The sequence below is a fragment of the Gracilinanus agilis genome, chromosome 3, assembly GCF_016433145.1.
Source record: "Gracilinanus agilis isolate LMUSP501 chromosome 3, AgileGrace, whole genome shotgun sequence".
Classification (NCBI taxonomy): domain Eukaryota; kingdom Metazoa; phylum Chordata; class Mammalia; order Didelphimorphia; family Didelphidae; genus Gracilinanus; species Gracilinanus agilis.
The window spans coordinates 81,667,582-81,694,701 of NC_058132.1; the positions used below are offsets into that span (position 1 = coordinate 81,667,582).

Here is a 27,120-nt window from a genome sequence, read left to right on the forward strand (position 1 = left end):
ACAAAATACAACATCCATTCCTATTGAAAACACTAGAAAGTATAGGAATAGAAGAACCTTTCCTAAAAATAATAAACAGTATATATCTAAAACCATCAACGAACATCATATGCAATGGGGATAAATTAGAAGCCTTCCCAATAAGATCAGGAGTAAAACAAGGATGCCCACTATCACCTCTATTATTTAACATTGTACTAGAAACACTAGCAATAGCAATTAGAGAAGAAAAAGAAATTGAAGGTATCAAAATGGGCAATGAAGAGACTAAGCTATCACTCTTTGCAGATGAAATGATCTACTTAAAAAATCCTAGAGAATCAATTAAAAAGCTCATAGAAATAATCAACAACTTTAGCAAAGTTGCAGGATACAAAATAAATGCACATAAATCATCAGCATTTCTATATATTTCCAACACATTAGAGCAGCAAGAGGTAGAAGGAGAAACACCATTTAAAATCACCCTAGACAATATAAAATACTTAGGAATCTATCTACCAAAACAAACACAGGAATTATACAAACACAACTACAAAACAAAACACTTTCCAAACAATTAAAACTAGATCTAAACAGTTGGAAAAACACTGATTGATCATGGGTAGGACAAACTAACATAACAAAAATGACCATTCTACCCAAATTAATTTACCTATTTAGCGCCATACCTATCAAACTACCAAAAAACGTTTGTACTGAATTAGAAAAAACTATAACAAAGTTCATTTGGAAGAACAAGACCAAGAATATCAAGGGAAATAATGAATAATAAAAAAACAAAAAACAAAAAAACCCCAAACAAATGATATATTGCTGGCTAAGAGACAGAAGGGAGGATCAGTGGAATAGACTTGGGGTAAGTGACGTCAGCAAGACTGTCTTTGATAAACCCAAAGAGCCCAATTTTTCGGACAAAAATCCACTATTTGACAAAAACTGTTGGGAAAATTGGAAAACAATATGGGAGAGATTAGGCTTAGATCAACATCTCATACCCTTACACCAAGATAAATTCAGAATTGGTGAATGACTTGAGGAAGGAAACTATAAGAAAATTAGATGAACATAGAATAGTATACCTGTCAGATCTATGGGAAAGGTAAAAATTTAAAACCAAGCAAGAGTTAGAAAAATTTACAAAATGTAAAATAAATAATTTTGATTATATTAAATTAAAAAGTTGTTGTACAAACAAAAACAATGCAACCAAAATCAGAAGGGAAACAACAAACTGGAAAAAAATCTGTACAACAAAAAACCCTGACAGAGGTCAATTGTATAAAAAAATCACGCCACTCCCCAATTGATAAATGGGAAGGGACATGAATAGGCAATTTTCAGATAAAGAAATCAAAACTATCAATAAGCACATGAGAAAGTGTTCTAAATCTCTAATAATTAGAGAAATGCAAATCAAAACAACCCTAAGATACCACCCAACACCTAGCAGATTGGCTAAAATGATAGCAGGGGAGAGTAATGAATGTTGGAGGGGATGTGGCAAAATTAGGACATTAATGCATTGCTGGTGGAGTTGTGAACTGATCCAACCATTCCGGATGACAATTTGGAACTATGCCCAAAGAGCTCTAAAAGACTGACTGCCCTTTGATCCAGCCATAGCATTGCTGGGTTTGTACCCTAAAGAGATCATAGATAAACAGACGTGTATGAAAATATTTATAGCTGTGCTTATTGTGGTAGCAAAAAACTGGAAAACGAAGGGATGCTCTTCAATTAGGGAATGGCTAAACAAATTGTGGTATATGTTGATGATGTAATACTATTGTGCTCAAAGGAATAATAAACTGGAGGAATTCCATGTGAACTGGAAAGACCTCCAAGAATTGATGAAGAGTGAAAGGAGCAGAGCCAGAAGAACATTGTATACAGACACTGATACACTGATAAAATCGAATGTAATGGACTTCTGTACTGTCAGCAATGTAATGGCCCAGGACAATTCTGAGGGATTTATGGAAAAGAATGCTACCTACATTCAGAAGAAGAACTGCAGGAGTGGAAACACAGAAGAAAAACAACCGCTTGAACACATGGGTTGATGCAGCTTGGAGATGTAGATCCAAAACGACCACACCAATGCAATTATCAATAATATGTAAATAAGTCTTGATTGATCACACATGTTAAAACCAGTGGAAATGCATGTTGGATTTGGGAGGGGTTGGGGGGGAATGAAGGGTAAAGTAAAAATAACAATCATGTAACCATGGAAAATTTTTCTAAAAAAAAAAAAAATTTTTTTTTAAAAAGCTGTAAAAGAATAGCTAGTATGAATAATACCATATATTTATAAAGCATTTTCAAGAATAATCAAGAATCTTAATTCAACTAGATTTCTACTCCCCAAGAAGGATGTCAACTCCTCCTGTTGTCCCATTTATTTACCTTATTTGAATAATGACAACTTGCACCCCTCCCAAAACGTCACCTTCTCAAAACGAACACTGCCAGTCTTAAATTTCTCCAATTACAAAGTCAGGAAGCAATTATTCTGAAATGAAATAAAATCACACTGAGAATATGGGCCAAATACTCTGCAGAAGAATTATTATTTAATATTTAAAGCATAACACATAAAGATGAGATTCCACTTAACAAGCCACACTTAATTTTATAAACACAACTTAAAAACACCCTTTATATAAAGAAACCTAAATAATTTTAAGAAATATTCCTTATGGTTGGGTCATGCCAACATAATAAAGAAAAAAATACTATTTAAGTTAATCTGCAGCTTCAAGGCTACTCTAAACAATAACATTTCAATTATTTAGGTTTCTTTATGAGACTATATAAATTATAAGATCCAAATTGTTTCCCTCCCTCCTTTCTTATAGCATTGATTTTGTTTCAGCAGAAGCTTTTCGGTTTCATACAATCAAAATTATACATTTTTATCCCTGTTCTCCTCTCACTTGTTTAATTAAGGATTCTACCCCATCCATAGTTGTGAAGAATATCTTCTGGATTCCTCTAATTGTGAATATGATCTTTTTTGTGGTATGATAGAAGATATTGTTCTGTATACCTATTTTCTGTTGAACTGCTTCCCAATTTTTCTAACAGTTTTTATAAATTACTGAGTCTTTATCCAAGTAGTTGGAGTAAAAGGCTTATCAAATACTGTACTCTACATTGATCAAATTTTCTATTTTCTAGCCAGTACCAAATAGTTTTAATACTTATTGCTTTTTAGAACAGTTTTAAATCAGATGTCCCTATGCCCCTCTTTCCTTCCCATTTAAAAAATAATTTCCCTTGAAATTATTTCTCCAGATTAATTTTATTGTTTCCTGCTTAACTAATATTTTATTTAGAATAGTTAGCCAAGGTAAAATATTTTGCATCAAATTTCTCTGCATATTTTAGGAAGGTTTTCTTTTACATAGCACTCTCAGCAAGACAATGATCCAGCACAATTCTGGAGGATTTATGACAAAGAATGCAATCCACTTCAAAAGAAAGAAATGTTAGAGTTGAAATGCAGATCAAATCACAATATTTCTCACTTTAGTTATTTGTGTTTTTATTTTGGGGCTTTGGTTTTATATGAGTATTCTCTTACAATGACCAATTGGGAAGTAAGTTTTGCATGATAATACATATATGACCCAGATCAAATTGGTTACCATTTCAGGAGAGGGGGGAGGGAAAGGAGGGAAGAAGACAACTTGGATCTTATAATTTAGGAAAACATATGCTGAAAATTATTACATGTAATTTGAAAAACAATATCAAGACAAAAAAATTTCTCTTTTCCAGTGGAAGGAGAAATTATAAGAGGAAAAATAAGTAGATTTTCCTTATTTAAAAAAATTTTAATTTAATTTTTAAAAACTCTGGTACATCAATTATCAATTGGTATATCAATCAAACAATAATGAATTATTGTTGCATTCAAAAACCCCTCAGAGAACTTGTATAAACTGATTTAGGGGAAAACAATTTACACAGGGACACTGTAAACAATGATGAATGAAATGACTAGAAGGATGATGATGAACCATGCTTTTGTTCCTCTCAGGAGAGATGTGATGGACTAGTGCAGTGATTCCCAAAGTGGGCGCCACTGCCCCCTGGTGGGTGCTGCAGCGATCCAGGGGAGCAGTGATGGCCACAGGTGCATTTGGGGAAGGTGAATAACTGTAAGGGTACAGTGATAGTATGTGACAGGGGCCGCTAAGTAATATTTTTTCTGGAAAGGGCCAAAAAAGTTTGGGAACCACTGAACTGGTGGGTAAAAAGACGTGATTTCTCAGACACAGCCAAAGTGTGCATAAAAAAGGGACCATGCTTATTATTAATTATTACTAAGCATAAAGTTTGTACAGTGGTTCAGTGAGAAGACCAGAATTCAAACTGGACCTTAGAGATTTAATATTTATGTAGCCATGTTATTCAAATTATTCAACCTCTCTCAGCCTCATTTTCCTCATCTTTAAAATGAGATAATGTTAACAAAACCTACTAGGGTGGTTGGGAGAAAAAAATGAGACATTTATAAAATCTTAAACACTATTATTTCTAAGAACCAAAAAAAAAAAAAAAAAGGTAAATGTCCCTTCCTTGAAGAAACATACAATCCAATGGGAAAGTGGAGAACTATGCAAATAACTGAACTACATTAGAGAAAATCTCAGAAAGAAAGCACCAACAGGAAGAAAAGAGTATCAATGAGTAACTTTAAAATAAACAGAGGAGACCACAGACAAGGAACCCTCATGTTAAATATGAAAAGAAAATTATTTTGAATTTCCTTGTTGAAATTTTTATTTAAAAGTTATACATAGTGAAGATTCATGGTTTTATCTGTGGTCTTTTTCTATTCTTTGTGTAGAAAAATATTTAACAAATTTATAATAAAAAAACTGGGGAGCAGCAGAGCCAAGACGGTGGAGAAATGGGTATCAATAGACCCAAGCTCTCCACAAAACTATTCCAAACAGATGTAGAAAATGTACCAGATTGTGGGGGGTTGGGGGGTGGTGGGGCGGCAGGCAGGCACAGTTAGGTTGCTCAGTAGATTCAGTCAGGCTTAGAGATGTGAGATCCTGGGCTCAAATCTGACCTCAGACACTTCCTAGCTGTGTGACCCTGGGCAAGTCATTTAACCTCCATTGCCTTACCACTCTTCTGCCCTGGAACCAATACAGATGGATAGGTGGGAGGGTAGGGAGGAAGGAGGAAAGAAATGTTATCAGACTGAATTCTGGTGAAGAAATTTAGAAAAAAATCACAGTGTGTCATTTGTCCAGCCTAGCTGGACAAAGGTAGATAGGCAGAGAGGTCAGTGGGACTGGAGACAGGGTGGGGCTTAGAGCACCCAGAAAGCAGAGTGTTCCATTGCTCAGGAAGATGCTGTAAGGAAAGAGGAGATCTCAGAATTCATACCATGGCACTCCAAACTCATACCAGGGACCACAAGGGGGACAGGTGCCAAATTGCAGCTTTGTTGCCCACTACTCAATTCTGGATCACAGATCCAAGACCAGAAAGAGAACCTGCACCTGGCAATGGTATTCCCTGGTAGGGAGGCCCTGAGGAATGAACCAAAATAGGAGGTTCAAAAACAAGCAGCAGAGGTGAGGTTCAGACTGAAAGGGCATCTCTGTTCTAGCATCTAACCAAGCCTGCCAAGAATATCCAAGATAGGAATTCCTGACCAAAGAGAGCCTAAATTCTGTCACTCTGTGCCCAACAAGGCTTTCCAGATAACCGATAGGGACTGATGCATCAGACGACTCAGAGAGCACTAAAAGCATGTAGATCACCAGCCTGAAATAACACAACATTAATGTCCCAAGAAAGTATCAACGGGATCAGTCTAGACTAGTGATGATGAACCTTTCAGAGACAGAATGATGTGCCCACCCCATCTGGCCACCAAAGACTGAGTGTGCCCTACCCATCCCACCCTCTAGTCCCACCCCCTGGCCCCACCCCAGACAAGGGATAGAAAAAACATTCCCATTAGGCAGCTGGGCAGAGGGGTGGGGTGAAGTGAGGAATGTCCTCAGGCACCTGGAGACAGGGAGGGGAACAGCTCTGGCTTGAGTCCCTCTAGCTTTCTAGTAATGAACTGTGGAGGGCGGACTGCAGATGTGCCCACAGGAAGGGCTCTACGTGTCCTTTTTGGCACCCATGCTATGGGTTTGCAATCATGGGTCTAGACCTTCCCTCCAAAATTGTACAGAGCCAGGTTCTAACATCAAGCATAAAGACAGGAAGCAAGTTGGAAGAATGAACAAATGAAAGAATTCCACCATACAGAGCTATTAGGTGATGGGGAAGGTCAAGATACAAATCCAGAAGAAAATGACTGCAAAACATCTTCAAACAACCTCAAGGAAAAAACACAGCTTAGACACAAACTCATCTAAGAATTCCTGAAAAAGATAAAGCAAGAGTTAAAAACTTTGATAATCTATTTCAAGAAGTCTTTTTTTAAAACTGCCGAGAGGGGGGAAGCTGGGTGGCTCAGTGGATACAGTGAGGCTTGGATACTGGAGGTCCTGGGTTTAAATTTGGTCTCAGACACTTCCTAGCTCTGTGTGACCCTGGGCAAGTCACTCAACCCCCATTACCTAGCCGTTATCATACCTAATACTGATTCTAAGACAGAAGGTAAAGGTTTTAAAAAAAATGCCCAGAGCTCTTGGAGCCAGAGGATAAAGTGGACCAGAGTATAAAGGTGGAAACAGAAAGAACCTACCATTTATTCTACCAAAAGAATCCTAACCAAGTTAAAGGAAAAATACTGCAAGTAGTCAAAAAAGAAAGAATTCATGGATTCTTGTTAGGATCACACACAAGTTAGCACCAATATTAAAGGGGCAGAAAACTTGAAATGCAAAAGATCTAAGCTTATAGGCCAGAACTTACCTAGAACTTACCTAGAAAAACTGAGTACAATGTTACCTTAGTTGTAGGTGTGGGTGGATATGAATTTTAAATGAAATAGAGGACTAGATCAGCAAAGAAAATCTTAAGCTCTGAAGTTCAAACACAAAACTTAAAGAGTGACATAAAAAAGTATACATAAATGAATAACAAGGATAAACTGCTTACATTCATATATCAGGAGATAATACATGTATTCCCTCCGAACACAACTATCATCAGGAGTTACTTTGTAATCATAAGTCTCATTAGGAAAAAGGCCTAAGAAGTGGTCTTGTTATGCCTTGTTAGTCTTGAGGTGAAGAGAAGATAAGAAGCGAGGTTAGGGAGGGAAAGGAAGGTATAAGGAAATTATTTCATATAACTAGAGTGTACAAGTAGACATCTATGGAGAAAGGAGTCAGGGGAGCTGACATTTGAATACTACTCTCAAATGAATTGATCAGAGAAGCAAAGAAAACTCATATACACAGAGCTGGGTATAGAAATATATTTTACTAAAAAAGGGAAAGAGAAGAGAAAGGAGAAAAGAAAGGAAGGGGAATGAAAGGGAAGGTGGGTTAAGTAAAGGATCAGTCTCAAGCAAAACACTCTAAGGTGTTACAAAAACATTTTTAGCTCCTGTTGAGATGGCAAAAAATGAGAATTGAAGAGGTTTCATAAATTGGAAAATGGATAAGTAAGTTTCAGCATGTAAATGTTAACTGAATATTAGATTACTGCGCTCTAAGAAATGAAGGAAACGCTTCAGAGAAATTTGGGAAAACTTGTAAGAACTGATGCAAAATGAAGGTAATAGAATATATACAATGCTAACAATATATAGTAAAGGAAAACCACTCTGAAAGAATTCTGAATTTTTATCGGTATAATGACCAACCACATTTCCAGAGAAAACATGCTACCCATTGATTGGGAGAATGATTCAGAGTGCAGAAGGCAAAAAAAGAAAAAATTGGGACATGTCCAATGGAGAAATTTGCTTTGAGTAACAATACATGTTTGTAATGGGTTTTACTTTTCTTTAATTCTCAATGTACAGGTAGAGGTCTTGGGATGATATGGTGAGGTGGTGGACTTTTGCTAATTGAAAAAAATACATAATTTTAAAAACATATGTGAGCCAAAAAAGGAAAAAAAATATGCCCCCTCAAAAAATATTGGGGGAATACTAGGTAAAATGGCTGAGTAGGAAGAAACAGAACAAGCCAGCATAGCCTCACAAGAATTCTACAAAAGATCTAGAAAAAATGCCAAGCCAAGTCCTGATCAGGAAATGAAAAAAAAACATGAGTTTTTTTCTGGCCTAGATAATCAAAGAAAGAGAGACCTTCGGACACTAGGAACAAAGTATCTAGCTAGGAACAAGAGATTCAGCCTGAGACTAAAGTCTTGGATCCAACATAGAGGGGCTTATTTCAAGGAACATAAGATATTAACTGGCAGCCTGTCATTCAGACCCAGAATTAGATTCCAGAACCAATGCAAACTGAGAAAAACTGTACCTAAGGATGGCCAGCCCCCAAACAGTCTGAAACCTGTAGAATAACAAGAACAGGGAACTTGGACCAAAGGGGAACTTACAGCTCTATCATGGGCCTTCAGAGCTTTTTAGCTGGCTGAATCCAGCAATAGTCTACTGGAACTCCAACTAGGGTCAAGGCCACAGGCTGTGTCACTCAAACACAAACCCTAATCAAGACTCTGAAGATTTCAGACTAAGAGGACAGAGGACCACAATCAATCTTTGCTCTTTATCAGATCACTTTAAGGACGTTAAAAGCTCATGTAACACTCAAACAGGGATAAAGTAGCAATAAGAACCAAGAAGAAACCATATAAGATTAAGTACTGCATAAATATTCCCTCTAGAAATTCAGAACTTGATCCTAACATGAAATCCAAAAGTTGGGAAATAATGGCACAGGAATTAACAAATAAAAAGAGAGTCCCCCCCCCCATAAAGAGCTATCATGATGAAAAGGAAACCCAAGACCCAGACCCAGAGGAGATCAGATTCCAAAAAATATACAATCAAAGAATCAAAGGAAAACACACTTTGCAAACAAATTCAAATGGAATTCTTAGAAGAAATAAAGACAAGAACTTGAGACCACTCTTTACATACCATATTCTTCTAATTTATAAAGGGGGGTGGGGTGGGGAGGCAGGATAGGTTAAGGATAGGAAAGAGAGAGAAAGAAATGTATAAGAGAATAGCATGATGGCCAGATCAAATTCCTTACCATATCCAAGTGGAAGGAAGGGAAAGAAGAAGATGATTTGGATCTTATAATTTTGGAAAACGTATGCTGAAAATTATTACATTTAACTAGGAAAATAAAATGTCTTTGAATTAAAAAATAAATATATAAAATATTCTTGGGGTAAAAAAAAAAAGGAAAAGCACAGAGGGAAATATACAATTACATAAACGTGAACGACTTGATTGTTGTTTAGTTATGTCTGACTCCTTATAAATTCAATTTGGGGTTTTCTTGGCAAAGATTTTAGATGGTTTGCCATTTCTCCAGATCATATGACAGATGAGGAAACTGAAGCAAACAGGGTTAAGTAACTTGCCCATGGTCTGCAGCTGCATTTAAAACTTAGTTCTTCCAGACTCCAGGGCTGGAACTCTATCCATTGTACCACTTACTCCTAAAACAAGAGGGTGGAATAGATTAGAAAGCAGAATCCACAATATAATGTTTACAAGAAACACTTGAAAGTTCAAGATGTGGAGTCTGAAGCCATAAAGAATAAGGAGCTAGAGTAAAAACTGTTATGCTTCAGTTTAAAGTAAAAAAAAAAAGTAGGAACAGCAACCATCATCTCAGACAAAGCTACAGAAAAAATTGACTTTTAAAAGAGAGATTAACTACAATTTGCCGAAAGGTAGCATAGACAACGAACAACTTATCAATACCAACTATATAAGCAATGAATGTCAATGCATCCACATTTTTATAGGAAAAGTTAAATTTTGAATCACAAGGAGAAAGACAATAAAACTATAATAGTGGGAGACTCAATGTCTTTGGCTAGTACATAACTAGCCCCCCCCCAAAAAAACAAACAACCAACACCCAAAAAAACAAAATCACAAGCAATTAATAATTCTCTAATTATCTAGATATGTCTTTATTTAAGAGTATTTTGTAGCTATATTCTTATAGTTCCTATGTTTTGGCAGTGCTGACAATTTGTGTGGATTTATTTTAGATGCTGGAACTTTGTTAAAGTTATTGTTTTAATTAACTTTTTAGATGACTAGGGATTCACCAAGTAAAAAGAATATACCAGCAAAAAGCAATTATTTTTATTTCTCTTTTGCCTATTATGCTTATTCTCTCAAAATCTTTTTGTTATATTGCTATGGCTAGGATTCCTAGCACTATATAAAGTAGCAATGGTAATGAACTTCTTTGCTTTACCTCTTAGACCCAGCAATAACATTATATTCCAAATACCAGTATTGGGGCATGCCTTACCTAATACCACTATGCCAGTCTATACACCAAAAAGAGCAAAGAAGAAAAGGACCTATCTGTGCAAAAATATTTCTAGCAATTCATTTTTGTGGTTGAAAGAACTGGAAAACAGAGGTGATAAACATCAATTGGCGAACAGATGAAAATATTAGAGCTTATGAACATAATGTAACATTATTAGTCTAGAAGAAATGAAGATGAGAAACCTGGGAATGTTTGTATAAACTGAAAACATAATGAATTGAGCAGAACCTGGAGAATTTATACAATAACAATAGTGTAAAGACAAAAATTTGAAAGACTTAAGAACTTTGATCAAAGTAATGACCAACCACAACAAAAAATACCCATCTTCTGAAACAAGAGGGATCACTCTAGGTACAAAATGAAACAAATAATTTTTAGACAGAGTTAATACAGAAATTTATTTTAGTCTTTCTTTTTCAATGAAGGGTGGGAGATTTAGAAAACAAATTTTTTGGTTAACTGAAAAAATGTAAAAAAGAAATAAAGATGAAGGTAAAAAGAGAAGATAGCAATAATTTAATTTTTTTTAATTTAAGAAATAATTTTACAAAACAGTAAATCTACAATCTAATGGCAAGGAAAGAACAAGTAAACAATTACAATAGAGAGAAGGAGACAAGTGCAAAGGACAAATCCAGGCAAAGTGCTATGAGAAATTAGAGGGAGAAAAAAAGTTTTTTAAACATTTATTAATATTTATTTTTTAGAAGTTAACATGCGTACATAATTCATGCTCTTATTTTCCCCTTGACCCCCCCAATCTCTCTCCGCACTCCCCCCCACCACCGCCATGGCTGATGCATATTTCCACTGGTTTTAACATGTGTCATTGATCAAGACCTATTTTCCAAATTGTTGATAGTTGCATTGGTGTGGTAGTTTTGAGTCTGCATCCCCAATCATGTCCACCTCAACCCAAGTGTTCAAGCAGTTGTTTTTCTTCTGTTTCCACTCCTGTAGTTCTTCCTCTGAATGTGGGTAGCGTTCTTTTCCATAAGTCCCTCAGAATTGTCCTGGGTCATTGCATTGCTGCTAGTACAGAAGTCCATTACATTCTATTTTACCACAGTGTATTGGTCTCTGTGTACAATGTTCTTCTGGCTCTGCTCCTTTCACTCTGCATCAATTCCTGGAGGTCATTCCAGTTCACATGGAATTCCTCCAGTTTATTATTCCTTTTAGCACAATAGTATTCCATCACCAGTATCTACCACAATTTGTTCAGCCATTCCCCAATTGAAGGGCATACCCTCATTTTCCAGTTTTTTGCCACCACAAAAAGCGCAGCTATAAATATTTTTGTGCAAGTCTGTTTATCTATGATCTCTTTGGGGTACAAACCCAACAATGGTATGGCTGATCAAAGGGCAGGCATTCTTTTATAGCCCTTTGAGCACAGTTCCAAATTGCCAGCCAGAATGGTTGGATCAGTTCACAACTCCACCAGCAATGCATTAATGTCCCAGTTTTGCCACATCCCCTCCAGGGGAGAAAAAATTTTGATGAAATTTGAGGGAAGGGGGAAGTTCCATTGGAGCAGCCCAAAGGCAGGTTTGCTTAAAAGAAAAAAAGGGACATCAATGAAAGATAAGAGATATGGGGAAGTAAATTCTAAGCAAAAAGATACAGAGAAAAGGGCAATAAGACAGAAGAAAACATGATAATGAAGAGTCAAAGAATTTAGTTAGTCAGGAATGGAACCTATAGTAGATTGAAAAAAAAGGGTTAACTGATATGTTGGAGCCAGGCTACGGATCAGGCTGGATCAGGCTGGATCAGGACTAGGAGTTCATACATTTTTTGGTGCTTATGTGTCTGAATATAATAAATACTTTTAAGTAGCAATATTAAAATAACTAGCAAAGCCTTCAAAATATATAAGGACATTCTTCAAACAAGAATATACTGTAACAGTGGGTAGCTCAGTGAATTGAGAGCTAGACCTAGAGACTGGAAGTCCTAGGTTCAAATCTGGCCTCAGACACTTTCTAGCTGTGTGACCTTAGGCAAGTCACTTAACCCCCATTGCCTAACCCTTACCGCTCTTTGAAAGCAAGGGTTCAAAAATATATATATATACTACAGAGTTCTTTTAAAATAAGGTGAGTTATTTAAAATCACTCTAGCCCAGTGATGGGCAAACTATAGCCCACGAGCCAGATGTGGCCCCCTGAAATGTTCTATCTGGCCTGTGACATTATTCCTAATCTGATGAATACAATGAGTAGGATACAATACAATGAAACTTCAAAAGAGTTGCCTTAGAAACAGACTAACAGATGAGCATTTCCTTTCCTTTGGCCCCCTCTTTAAAAAAAGTTTGCCCATCACTGCTCTAGACAATATAAAATACCTGGGAATCTATTTGCCAAGACAAATGCAGGAATTATATGAACACAATTACAAAACCCTTTTCACACAAATAAAAATAGATCTAAACAACTGGAAAAACATTAATTGCTCATCAGTAGGCCAAGCTAATAAAAATGACAATCTTACCTAAATTAATTTACTTATTCAGTGTCACACCAACCAAACTACCAAAAAACTATTAGAATTAGGAAAAATAACCAAAAAATTCATCTGGAAGATGGTCAAGAATGTCAAAGGAAATAATGAAAAAAATATGTGAAGGATGATGGCCTAGTAGTACCAGATCTCAAACTGTCCTATAAAGCAGTAATCATCAAAACAATTTGATACTAAGAAATAGAAGGGGGAAGAGAGGGAGAGACAATGGAATATACACAATATATAGGGGTAAAATGACCTCAACAATCTGTTGTTTGATAAACCCAAAGATCCCAGCTTTTGGGATAAGAACTCACTATTTGACAAAAACTGCTGGGGAAATTGAAAAACAGTATGGCAAAAATTAGGTTCAGATCAATATCTCACACCCTATATATGTTGAACGTTTTCAAGACTGAGTACTCAAACTACAACTTCAAACTTCCTATGAGCCCCCCGCCCCATTACCCCAGACAGACAACAGAGGGATGAACTGCTCCCATTGAACAACTGAACAGTGGGGCAGGGCATGCAAAAAATGTCGTCAGGCGCTGTGGAGTGGGGGAACAGAGCAGCCCCCTCTGTGCCACCCCAGCACATGGCTTCGCCAACATGGTCTTATGCCAAGATAAGGTCAAAATGGGTATATGATTTAAACATAAAGAATGATATTATAAGCAAATTAGGGGAACAGAGAATAGTTTACCTGTCAGATCTATGGAGAAGGGAAGAATTTACGACCAAACACGAGATAGAGAACATTACAAGATATAAAATGAATAATTTTAATTATATTAAATTAAAGTTTTTGTACAAACAAAACCAATGCAACCAAGATTAGAAGGGAAAAAACAAAGTGGGAAATTCTTTTATAACAAATATCTGATAAAGGTCTCATTTCTCAAATATACAAAGAACTAAGTCAAATTTTAAGAATCCATGTCATTCCCCTATTGACAAATGATCAAAGGATATGAACAGGCAGTTTTCAGATAAAGAAACCAAAGCTATCAATCATATAAAAAATGTTCTAAATCACTTGATTAGAGAAATGCAAATTAAAACAATTCTGATCACCTCATACCTATCAGATTGACCATATGAAAGTAAAGGAAAATGATAAATGTTGGAAGGAATGTGGTAAAATTGGGACACTAATGTATTGCTGGTGGAGTTGTGAACTGATCCAACCATTCTGGAGGATAATTTGGAATCATGTCCAAAGGGCTAAGAAAGAATGCATACTTTTTGGTCCAGTAATACCACTAGTGAGTTTATATACTAAAGAGATTAAAAAAAAAAAAAAAGGAAAGGACCAGTTTGTACAAAAAATATTTACAGTTGCTCTTTTTATAGTGACAAAGAATTGTAAACTAAAAGTATGTCCCTCAATTGGAGAATGGCTGAACAAATTGTGATATATGCCGGTGATGGAATATTACTATGCTATAAGGAATGATGAACAGGATGATTTCAGAAAAAGCTAGAAAGACCTACATGAACTGATGAGGAGTGAAACAAGCAGAACCAGGAGCTCATTATACACAGTAACTACAATTCTGTGGAATGATCAAATATGAAAGACTTTGCTCCTAATAGTAATACAGAGATCCACAACAATCCTGAGGATTTGTGAAAAAGAATACTATTCACCTTCAGAGAAAGAACTTTTGAAGTAGAAATGCAGATGAAAACATTATTTATCACTTGTTTATTTGGGTATATGTTGGAGGGGGAAATTAGGTGTCTATTTGGTTCTATATTCTACATAAATGAATAATATGGAAATCTTTTGCTTGATAATAGGTGTATAATTTTAAGGAATTAAAATTAAGAGTTTGACTAAAATATATGAAAATTATAAATAACATGGTGGTCACCGATTTAAAATAATATAGCTCAAGTCAAAATGACTTTCAATAGTTTTTATTTACAAAATAGGTGGATAGTGAAAGTTGAGAAATACAAAAAGAGAGTAGAGAAGATATTTAGCCTATCACACTAAATGTTGCTCCAGTGCTCTACTAAGCCTGGCATGACTTGTTAACCCTTGACGGGAATGAATCTCTCTCCGGAAGTCAGGAAAGGAAAGCCAGCTATTCACTCATCCAAGTTCCCTCTAAAAGGCAGTTTGAGCTGAAGGACAGTTCAAGACAAGTTTCCTCTAAAAGGCAGTTTGAAGCTGTCAGGACTCCTAAAACACTATCAGGACTCCTGAAGCCAATCTCTAGTCCCAGAAATTCAGGGCTTTTAATAGTGCCCTTCCCCTCTTCACAGGGTTAATCGAAGCTTTCAAACTGTCTAGCACTGCCCAGGGGAATTTTATTCCTTTGGAGGAATAAACTTATCAAAAGGATTCACAATTTCCTGACAGAGTTGTTACCCACTTTAGCAAATGACTTGCTTAATTAACTCTTATACTTAGTGTCTGGTGAGGTACTAAGTAGGGGTACTTAAATTAGTGTTAACCAAGTGTTAATTCAAAAAAGACAAAGAGAATAAAGAATTCCCTTTCACATAATCCAGACTGAATTGCTTGTCAGTTCCAGGAAAGGGGAGGGAAGAAGGGGGAGACAATATGACTGGAAAATATATGTGGAAGTTTGTTATTAAAATAAAATTTTAAAAGAGAAAAAAATAAGGGGAATTACTAGAACAAAGATATCAGAATTGGAAATGGAAAGATCATCTTTTATACGTACCCATAATACTGATTTCTAGCTTTACCTACTTTCTGTGATCAAAATACTTTTGCAGTTTGAAGTTACTACTTAATGAAGAAACATACACATACTGGAAGTTCAATATAATTGGGGATAATTTTAAGGTATCTAAAAGAATGGGTCCTTAACAGTTTCTCCTGCCAAGGAAATGGGGAGTGGGAAAGGGAAGGTAAAAGAGACAACATGAATGACAGAAAAGAATGACAACAATCAATTAAAAGCATTAAGTAACTAGAGGTAATTAGAGGTACCTGCTGTGCCAAGCACTAGGTTACCCCCCCATTCTATAAATCTTTTCAACTATCTGAACTATGTTTGTGACTATAATCAAGATAAAATGAACACTAAAAGGAAATCAAAAGGAGAGCAAGATCATTTAGTCCACAAGACTAACAAATTCCTACTATCTGCTACTTTTGCTCTATCCCTACACTATTCAATCAACTATTCCAAATCCACACTTTCCTTTCCTCCTCACTATCCACCTGAAAGATACTATTATACTAGGCCTGTACACCAATGCTGCTTATCATTCTTTCCAATGTACCCTCTGGAACTGTCATACCACAATGACAAACATCTTCATTCTAGACCTCCCTCTCCCTTTCTTTCCCCCTACTTGTTCTCATATGACACCAACCATATTCACTAACATTGTTTCACCAGCCCTCCTTTTCATACATACACACAATAATACTACATAGGGGAGTCAAAATATTCCTTCTGTCACTGCCAGACTTTCCTTCTGACATTATTATTCAACCATCCTTCCTCCTTTAATTTCAAAATTTGAATCTTAGCTGTGATTGTTTATCGAACTCTCCCCAGCCTTCCTCTCCTCCCCAGCTGCTTCTCTACTGCTAAGGCAAGGAATTTTAGAGGCCAGGGGATTTTCTTCAATGTTTCCCACCTAGTTACTTTCCTGAACTTCTCCATTTCCCGAAATTCATTGTTCTGCAAGATGAAAGCAATTGTGAAATTCTCACCTTTTCAGGTCATTTCCTACTTCAGCTATAGTACTTAAATCATTACTCACGATTTTTCCATTTCCTTGATCAAAAAGTCTGCTATTGGGGGCAGCTGGGTAGCTCAGTGGATTGAGAGTCAAGCTTAGAGATGGGAGGTCCTAGGTTCAAATCCGGCTTCAGACACTTCCCAGCTATGTGACCCTGGGCAAGTCACTTGACCCCCATTGCCCACCCTTACCACTCTTCCAACCAAGGAGCCAATACACAGAAGTTAAGGGTTTAAAAAAAATATGTCTGCTATTTTTCTATCTGGCCATACCTCTTATCTATTCCAATATTCTCAATGTGCTTTGCTGCACTGAAGCCCAATTTCTCTTACTGAGACCTCCAGTGCCTCTACCTCACTTAGTATTATCTCAGACTTTTTTCTGGCTTTCACCATCTTTCCCAACCTGAACCCCAAAGTTAACCAATTCAACAACACTTTCACCTAACTTAAGAATCCTTCCCACCTTTGTCCTATTATAACATTCATCTTCTGCCAAATAGCCTTCAATTTCTCCATGTGCTCCATCTCATACAAATTAATCTTGTCCAACTTCAACTGAATCCAACTGGGCAGTAAGACAATCCTTTTGTTTCTCCTTAATTGTTTCTTTTCCTCACTTCTCACGGAAGCTATTCTTTTTTTATAAAAATTAGTTTCATCTAATAACTTCACCAAACTGAGAAAATTGAGGCACTAGAGAAGGATCATCCTCTTCATCTCAAAACCTGCTGATGTCAGTCCCCTACCCACTATTTCTAGGCTCCCCTCTCTAATGAGGTAGTCATTTATGCCAAGAACACACATCTACAAGTGTTCTTGATTCATTTGCTTCCTGGAAGAGAGGTGTTGGATTAAAGGTCCAGAATGATACATGTATTTTCTGACATAGCCAACATGTGATTTTGTTTGCTTGATTGTGCTAACATATTTGTTGTTGGTATATGTTAATTTCAGAATCATAGAACTAAAATCTGACCAAAAAAAAAAAAAAGTGAAAGATGCAGGCATGAAACAAGATACAATATGCTGTCAGTTGGGACATAAGATGGGTTGGATTTACCCTAATATTTTCTCTTTTTTAAAGTGAAGGTTCAATGCTGAGAGGATGTTTAGAAGAAATGACAGTTTAAAAAGGCAACAGTCAATCTTAAAAATAAAAAATATGCTAGGAAACACTATGATTTTGTGTCCTGCCTCTTTGTCATTCTCAGCGAGTGACCAATGAGCAGAGGACTGGGGAAATCCCCTCACTCAGTCAGCCCAAAACCCACAGTGAATTTTGTATTCTCTAAATTCTAGATGAATTGTTGTACTCTAGATAATTTTTTATTTTTTAAACATTTATTAATATTTATTTTTTAGGAAAGTTAACATGGTTACATAATTCATGCTCTTATTTTCCCCTTCACCCCCCAAGCTCTCCCTCCTCCCCATGGCTGATGCATATTTCCACTGGTTTTAACATGTGTCATTGATCAAGACCTATTTCCAAATTGTTGATAGTTGCATTGGTGTGGTAGTTTCAAGTCTACATCCCCAATCATGTCCACCTCAACCCATGTGTTCAAGCAGTTGTTTTTCTTCTGTTTCCACTCCTGTAGTTCTTCCTCTGAATGTGGGTAGCGTTCTTTTCCATAAGTCCCTCAGAATTGTCCTGGGTCATTGCATTGCTGCTAGTACAGAAGTCCATTACATTCTATTTTACCACAGTGTATTGGTCTCTGTGTACAATGTTCTTCTGGCTCTGCTCCTTTTGTTCTGCATCAATTCCTGGAGGTCTTTCCAGTTCACATGGAATTCCTCCAGTTTATTCCTTTGAGCACAATAATATTCCATCACCAGCATATACCACAATTTGTTCAGCCATTCCCCAATTAAAGGACATACCTTCATTTTCCATTCTGAGAATGACGTCACTCCTCAGCAGATGTTTCCAAGCCCAGGAAACTTTAACTACCAAAGGTCCTAAGGACTTCTGGGCCTTACCAACTGCCTAGCACCATAACTTCCCTGTGTGGGTTGTCTTGCCCAGACAGAACATAAACTCCTTGAGAGCAGGAATTGTCTTTTTCCATGTACTCAACACATGGGTTGGCACATAGTAAATGTTTAATAAATGCTTTTACATTTACTCACAAAAAAAAATATGCAAGAAAAAGAAAGGGGTATGCAAAGGGATAAAGGCAATTAGGGTAACTTAAGAAAACGTGTGGAGTGTCTTAAAAACTTTTTTTTTAAACCCTTACCTTCCCTCTTAGAATCAATACTGTGTATTGGTTCTAAGGCAGAAAAGCGAGTAAGGGCTAGACAATGGGGGTTAAATGACTTGCCGGGGGTCACACAGCTGGGAAGTGTAGGAGGCCAGATCTGAACCACCCAGCCATCCCCTTATAAACTTTAAAAAGCAAATAATCTGGGCAGAGCAGGGATGCATTTTGTTTACTGTCATCCTCCAATTCTTTTCTTTGCATATGCAAATTCCTAAATTACCAATGAAACAATTTCTAAATTACTATAAACAACCCCAGTCTCTCCCCAGAGCTTTAATTGTCTACTGGACATTCCAGTGAAATTCCTTAAGCACACATCTAATCATGTAACAACTCTAAGTCAATCTCCAATGACTCCCTACAACTTCTAACACAAAATAAATTCCTTGATTTAGCTTTTTAAATCTTTTAAAAATCCAACCTGATAAAAACTTATCCTTCTAGCTTCAAGAAATATTACTACTCTCCTTTTCCTACTATAGAATCCAGACTAATTGACTTCTCTTCCACCTCCTTCTATTTCTTTAAGATCCAGGTCAAGACCCTCTTCTCCTACTGCCCACTCCCTAGTATTTTTTTGTTCTATAAATACTAGTTTATCTACTGCTACAGTATATTTCTCCCCTGTTATATAAGAAGTTCCTCAAAAAGGAATGTTTAATTCTTTAGTATTTATATTCCCAATACCTGCAAACCAGCCATACAAATATGTAAGACACTATTCTACGCGTTGATGGAAGAAAAGAAATATAATTCATAGCTCTGGTCCCTTTCCTCAAAGGTTTACAATCTAAATGAGAAGGTAATCGGCAATAAGCATTCAGCTACCAGGGAGACTGGCTGAAATCAAGCTATTACTGGGAAGTCTGCTTCTTAGTGATCTAGAATCAATTGTCAAGCCCATAATGTACCAGCAAAGGAGAATGAAAAAGCACAGTTAAGCAGATAGTTAAGAGGAGAATCAGGAGAAAGTCAGATTATAAAATCATAGATTTAGAGCTGGAAAGGATTCTACAGTTATCATGAAAGTTTTGCAGGAGGAGCTTTGACAATGCCCTGATAAATCTGGGATGAGAGGACAAAACAGAAATTGAAAGAACCCAAAGATCACCTCCTGAAAGAGATCTCAAAAGGATAATTCTCAGGAATATTACAGTCAAATTCCAAAATTCCCAGGTCAAGGAGAAAATATTGCAAGCAGTCAAAAAAAAATTCAAATATCTAGGAGTCACAATCAGGATAATACAAGATTTATAACCTACATTAAAGGATCAGAGAGCCTGGAATATGATATTCCAGAGGACAAAGGAGAAAGAACTTCAATATCCGTACCCAGCAAAACTGAGCATAATCCTTCAGGGGAAAAATGGGCATTAAATGAAATAGAGGACTTTCAAACATTCCTGATGAAAAGACCACAGCTGAATGGAAAATTTGATTCTCAAATACAAGACTCAAGAGAATCATAAAGAGGTAAACGGGAAAGAGAAATCAAAGGACATTCAATAAGGTTATCTCCCCAACATGGGGAGATGATTCTTAAGAGGAATACAAAGACTCCAAAGGCAAGGGGGAACAGGAAGGTAGAATATGAGATGATATAAAAGATACAATTAAGGTATGAGAAAGAGAAATGAACTGGGAGGAGGGGAAAGGGAAAAATAGAATGGGTAAATTACTGCACATAAAAGAAGTATGAAAAAGCATTCACAGTGGAAGAGAAGATGGGAGAGATCATGTGCACCTTACCCTAATCAGAAATGGCTCAATGAGAGAAAAACATACATGATCAACTGAGCATAGAAATTTATCTTACCCTACAGGAAAGTAGAAGGGAAAGGGGTTAAGAGAAGGGAAATGGGGCCAATAGAAAAGAGAGACAAATTGGGGGAGGTAGAGATCAAAAACTAAATAGGAGGATGGAAAGTAATATACAGTGATCATAATGGTGCAAATTTTTTTACAAGTCTCTCTAATAAAGGTCTCATTTGTCAATACATAGAGAAATCAGTTATTTATATTCGTATATCTGAACATAAATAATTTCCCAATTGATACAGTCAAAGGATACAAACAGGAAGTTCTCAAAGTAATTAAATCTCTCTATAGTCATGCAAAAAAATATTCTAAATAACTAATTTAGAGAAATGCAAACTAAAACAACTCTTAAGTACCATCACACACCTATCAAATTGGCTATTATGATAGAAAAGGAAAATGACAAAATTTGGAGGGGATATGGGAAAAGTGGGACACAAAGGCATTGTTGGGTAAATTGTAAACTGAATGAATCATTCAGGAGAGCAACTTAGAACTATGCCCAAAGGGTTATAAAACAGTAGAGATCCTCTGATCTAGCAATACCATTAATAGGTTTGTATCCCAAAGAGATTAAAAAAAAAAAAGAAGGTTCTATATGTACAAAAAAATACTTAAAACAACTCTTTTTAGGGAGGCAAAGATTTGGAAAGTAAGGGGATACCCAACAACTGAGGAATGGCCAAGTTAAGTTATAGTATCTGGTTGTAATAGAATATTATTGTGCTGTAAGAGATAACAACCAGGAGGAGCTCAGAAAAACCTGGGAAGACTTATAAGAAATTACACAGAGGGGGCAGCTGGGTGGCTCAGTGGATTGAGAACTAGGCCCAGAGATAGGAGGTCCAGGGTTCAAATGTGACCTCAGATACTTCCTAGCTGTGTGACCCCGGGCAAGTCATTTAACCCCCATTGCCTAATCCTTACTACTCTTCTGCCTTGGAACCAATACACAGTATTGATTCTAAGATAGAAGGGTAAGGGTTTAAAGAAAGAAAAGAAATGGCATAATGAAATAAGCAGAACCAGGAGAACATTGTATAGTGACAGGAATATTTTACAATGAACAACTATGAATAACAGCTATTATCATCTATATTATCAATATGATGATCCAAAAACTATCCTAAAAGACTCATGATAAAAAATTACATCTGCTTCCAGAGAAAAAGAATTGAAATTAGGTCTTGATCAATGATACATGTAAAACCCAGTGGAATTGTGCATCTGCTAAGGGGGGATAGGGAGGCTTGGGGGAGAGGGAAAGAACGTGAAACATGTAACTATGGGAAAATATTCAAAATAAAAACTAAAAAAAAAAAAAAACTGAGTATGATCCAGATCAAAGCAAACTTTTTTCACTTTCTTAATTTTTTTTCTATTTGAGTTTCTTTCCACAAAAGGAATAACATGGGAAAATGTTTTACATGATTCCACATCTAAAATCTATATGAGGCTGCTTAATATCTCAAGGTGGTTAGGGGGAGGGAGAGAGGGAAAAATTCAAAATTCAATATAATTTGAAAAATGTTGGAAAGAGTTTTTACATGTAATTGGGAGGGTGTTAAATTTTTTTATTAAAAGAAAATTGGTAGATGGTAGGGGGAACAGGGAATTAGAAAATAAGAGTTAAAAATGACAGTGAGGTTTTCAGAGCCTAGATAACTTGAAGAGTGGTGCCATCAGCAGAAATAGCAAAGTTAGGAGAAGAGAAAATTTTTGAACCAAGACAATCTCTTATAATACTGACTTACAGAAATAAAAAGGAAAGTAAAAGTAAATGCAAAAGGGGCAGCTGGGTAGCTCAGTGGATTGAGAGCCAAGCCTAGAGATGGGAGGTCCTAGGTTCAAATCCGGCCTCAGACACTTCCCAGCTATGTGACCCTGGGCAAGTCACTTGACCCCCATTGCCTACCCTTACCACTCTTCCACCTATAAGTCAATACACAGAAGTTAAGGGTTTAAAATTAAAAAAAAAAAAAAAAAAAAAAAGTAAAAAAAAAAAGTAAATGCAAAACATCTTTCAAGATGAGTTAGAATATACATCCGATTTTTCCCAATTTGAAAATGTTTATAATAAATATAAAGGGTAATTATATTTTTCCCACTAGTTTGTAGCACTTAGAATAAAAGCTAGATACAAAAGTACCAGATTTCAGAGAAAGAATTTGAAATAAACCTTTAAAGAATTGTCAGAATTCAGATTGGAAGGGGGAAAGGAAAGTATAAGGAGATTTGAATGAAATTTAATCAAAACAGCTGGCTAAGAAGTTCATATTTTATCCCAAGGTCAATGGGAACAGTACAATCTCTTCCATGCACACAACTGTGACATTCAGATTTCACAAATAAACATTATCTTTAAATGCTAAATGTATCAGCTGCAATGAAGCAAACCAGTCTTGTCTAGTTATAAAGAATTCTTGTAGGCAAATATAAAGTTAAACATGTAATACAAAATCATAGACAAAAATCCAAGAGTTCTAAGATAAAGAAAACTCTTCAAATTTGTCCCCAGTGTGCTATATGAGGAAGTAGAAATGAAGAGAAGACAAGAATAGTAGTTAGACTAGATCCAGTATTCAGAGAAAGCCCATTGATTCTAGTTATTTTAGAGAAGATACCAAAAGCTGGTCTAAAAAAAACTTTTTTGGACCATAATACATAAAAGATAAAAAATTACCAACAACAACCAATCCAGATATATACTTTCCACTGAGAAAGCTAGGTGATACAGTAGGATAGAGTACCGAGCATTAGTGTCAGGAAGATCTAAGTTCAAATTTGACCTCATATACTTACTAGCTGTGTGACCCTGGACAAGTCTACTTTGATTGCCTCTGATTTTCCATATATAAAATGGGGATAACAATGGCATTTATCTTGCAGGGTTGTTCTCAGGTTACAAGAAGATATTTCTAAAAAACAGTCGGCACAATTCCATATTTCCCTCCTAAGATTTTTTTTTAAGAATAACATATACACAATTGAAAGCATTTCTGATAAAAATTTGAGACAAGAACATTTAGATTTTTGCTATGGACATGCTGGGAGTAATATACCCATAAACTGGCTTATTAGTACATAGATTATGGATAATTTCTGCAGATTGATAATAAACCTAGCTTAGAATCAGACAAGAGGAAAAGAATATAACTGCAACGCGTTCAGAAAAATATGGTGCGGGGGAGTGGGGGTGGGGGGCGCAGCTAGGTAGCTCAGTGGATTGAGAGCGAGACCTAGAGATGGGAGGTCCTAGGTTCAAATCTGGCCTCAGACACTTCCTAGCTATGTGACCCTGGGTAAGTCACTTAACCCCTATTGCTTAGCCCTTACCACTCTTCTGCTTTGGAGCCAATATACAGTTCTGAATCCAAGATGGAAGGTTAGGGTTTAAAAAAAAAAAAGGAAAAATACAGAACACTTAAAAAAAACCCGAAGCTTCTTCCTGAATCAAATGCCCATCATTTTAACACTATTCTTCTAGTGATGTTGTATGGCTTTAAATAATGGAATAGCACAATCTATGAAGAATTCAAGTTGAGGGCAAAAGAGGTGAAAGCAGAAAAACTCTGGTTTGAAATCAGATGATCTAAGTTCATATTTCACCTCTGATCTTTTATAAACCTAAAAACACTATATAATCAATTATTAGTATTTTGTGTTGTGCTTAGGTCAAACTGAACTGTTCTATCTCCTCTCTCTATCCCCAAATATATCAACTTTCCAGCCTCCATGCCTTTAATCACCTTATTCCTGAAATATTCTCTCTGACCTTTGAAGAAAAAGTCCAACTCTCAAGTAAAGCTTTCTTCCATAGCACTTTGCTCATACCTCTGTTATATACTATTGCTATGTATTATGATTTCTAGTGCATGGATCATATTCCTCTCTACTGCTATCAAAATATCTACATGCTCTACTCTGGCATTAAGAATAGTATTCTACATAGGAACTTAAATGTTTACTGAATTAGTACTTCCCGCTGTGTTAACATTACTTTAAGCTTCAGGAAGAGGTGTTGTAAAATATAGGACTAAAACAGGTGACTTATTTAAATGGAACAGTGAGAAATAAAACAGATGAAGAGGTCAATGGTATTTACAAAATATTTCTAAGTTTTAGATTCATAAGACAACTTCCAGAGTTCTGAGTATATCAATTTTTGTTGCTGTTACTGTTGATTAGTAGTGTCCTATTTAGACCCTATTTGAGATTTTCATATATCAAGAATAAGCGGGTTTGTGGGGGGTGGGGAAAGTCACATAGCAATTGGAATACTTGATTTCCAGTAATGAGGTCAGGCTTTATTTTTAAAGCATTAAGCTCTGAACTATTAACTGTAAATAATTATAATATATTTGTTTAGTGTTTTAAGGTATGGATTGCACTTTCTTACAATCTTGTGAGGCAGGTAATATATTATCTCCATTTTACAGGGGAATAACTGGAAGTTCTAGATGATTTACTATTGTTCACAGTCTCACAGCTAATAAATATCTGAGTTAAGATCAGAGAATTACAGATTCAGACCTTGGAGGTCCTTTAAATACAACTCATCTAATTTTACAGATTAAAAAAAGACTCAATAGATTGAGTGACTTAGCCGAAGTCTTTCAGTTAATATGCAAGGAAGCTAGGATTCTAACCTAGGTCCTCTGAACTCGATGAACACTGTAAAGCAACCTTACAGGAGAAAATTAAAAGAGCACTGGCTATGGAATCAAAGATTCAAGTTAGAATACTGACTGCCACATTTGTCCTATTGGACCTAAGCCAAGTCACAAGTTCTGTAGGCCCCATTTTTCTTATCTATAAATTTAGAGGGTAATATTAAGGGATTGGAACTTAGGGCAGGCTATAGATAAATAAATATAGTTAGGTTAGATGAGCTTAGTAAGCAATAGAGCCAACTAGGGTAAAGTAGATAGATTTCGGGGTTTTTTACCTTTCATTATCTTATGTTATCTCCTCTGTAATACAGCTGCCAGAATGATTTTCTTTAAGCAAAGACCCGACTGTGCCATTCTCTTATACAAAATACTTCAATGGCTTCTTATTGCCAATAAAAACTCCTTTTTAGTATGTAAAGCCCTTGCCAATATCTTTCCTACCTTAATTGATATATGATTCCCACTTCCATAGTCAGATTTGGCCATCTGTTGGTTGTTACTCAGTCACAGCACTCCCTCTTCCATTTCCATACATTTGCTCTGACTGTTCCACATGACTAGAAAGCAGTTTCTTCTTATCTTTACCTCACAGAATCCCATTCTACCCTCTAGAACTTGGAATCATCTTCTACACTGTCTTTACTGAGTCTATCAGTTACTGGTATCTTCTCCCTCAAAATATTTTATCCTTAATGACTTTTATTCTGCATATACATGTATATTTATATATGCACGTGTCTACATACATACATGTATGTACATGCAGTTATGTAAGTTTTTCCTGTTGGAATGTAAATTCATTGAGTAGGAACTGTTTAAATGATTACTTTCAAAGCCCATTATAACCTAGTCTCTTCTGACCTTTCTAGTCCTCTTATGGCTTATTCCCCTCCTCATACGCTATAAGACACTCCATCTCCCAGATCTAGGAATTCTCCACTGCTTATCCCTCATGCCTAGAATATGCCCCCCTCCTGGCCTTAATCTCCTGATTTCTTCCAAATATCAACTAAAATCTCACCTTCTACAAGAAGTCTTTTGAGATCATCTTTAATTGCTAGTGACTTCCCACCATTGATTAAATGATTTATCTTTTTTTTTTTTTACCTAGTTGTTTGCATGCTTCCCTAACTAGGTTGAGTGTTTCTTGAGATCAGGCCTTTCTTTTGCCTTTCTTTGCATCCCCACTGCCGCCCAGATTGTAGGGGTTTAATAAATGCTTATTATCTGACAGTTTTTTAAAATTTTAAACATTTATTAATATTTATATTTTAGAAGAGTTAACATGGTTACAAGATTTATGCTCTTACTTTCCCCTTCAACCCCCCGACCTCCTCCCTCCCCTGGCCGATATGCATTTCAACTGGTTTTAACATGTGTCATTAATCAAGACCTATTTCCAAATTGTTGATAGTTGCATTGGTGTGGTACTTTCGATCCCCTATCATGTCCTCATCATCCCATGTATTCAAGCAGTTGATTTTCTTCTGTGTTTCCTCTCCTGCTGTTCTTCATCTGAATGTGGGTAGTGTTCTTTTCCATAAATCCCTCAGAATTGTCCTGGGTCATTGCATTGCTGCTAGTACAGAAGTCCATTACATTCTATTTTACCACAGTGTATTGGTCTCTGTGTACAATGTTCTTCTGGCTCTGCTCCTTT

The 27,120-nt window shown here is 36.2% G+C and overlaps 1 protein-coding gene across 2 annotated transcripts in view; it reads right to left on the bottom strand.

Annotated features, from left to right (window-relative positions):
* THRAP3 (thyroid hormone receptor associated protein 3) overlaps nucleotides 1–27,120 on the bottom strand; it is a 131,661-nt gene that overhangs the window by 64,903 nt on the left and 39,638 nt on the right. The window contains exon 3 of one of the 2 annotated variants that reach the window (XM_044668051.1): nucleotides 2,413–2,518. The exons of the other annotated variant lie outside the window; for it this stretch is intronic. The gene's annotated coding sequence lies outside the window, so the exon portion shown is untranslated. The remainder of the gene's footprint in view (nucleotides 1–2,412; nucleotides 2,519–27,120) is intronic. 2 annotated transcript variants of the gene reach the window in all.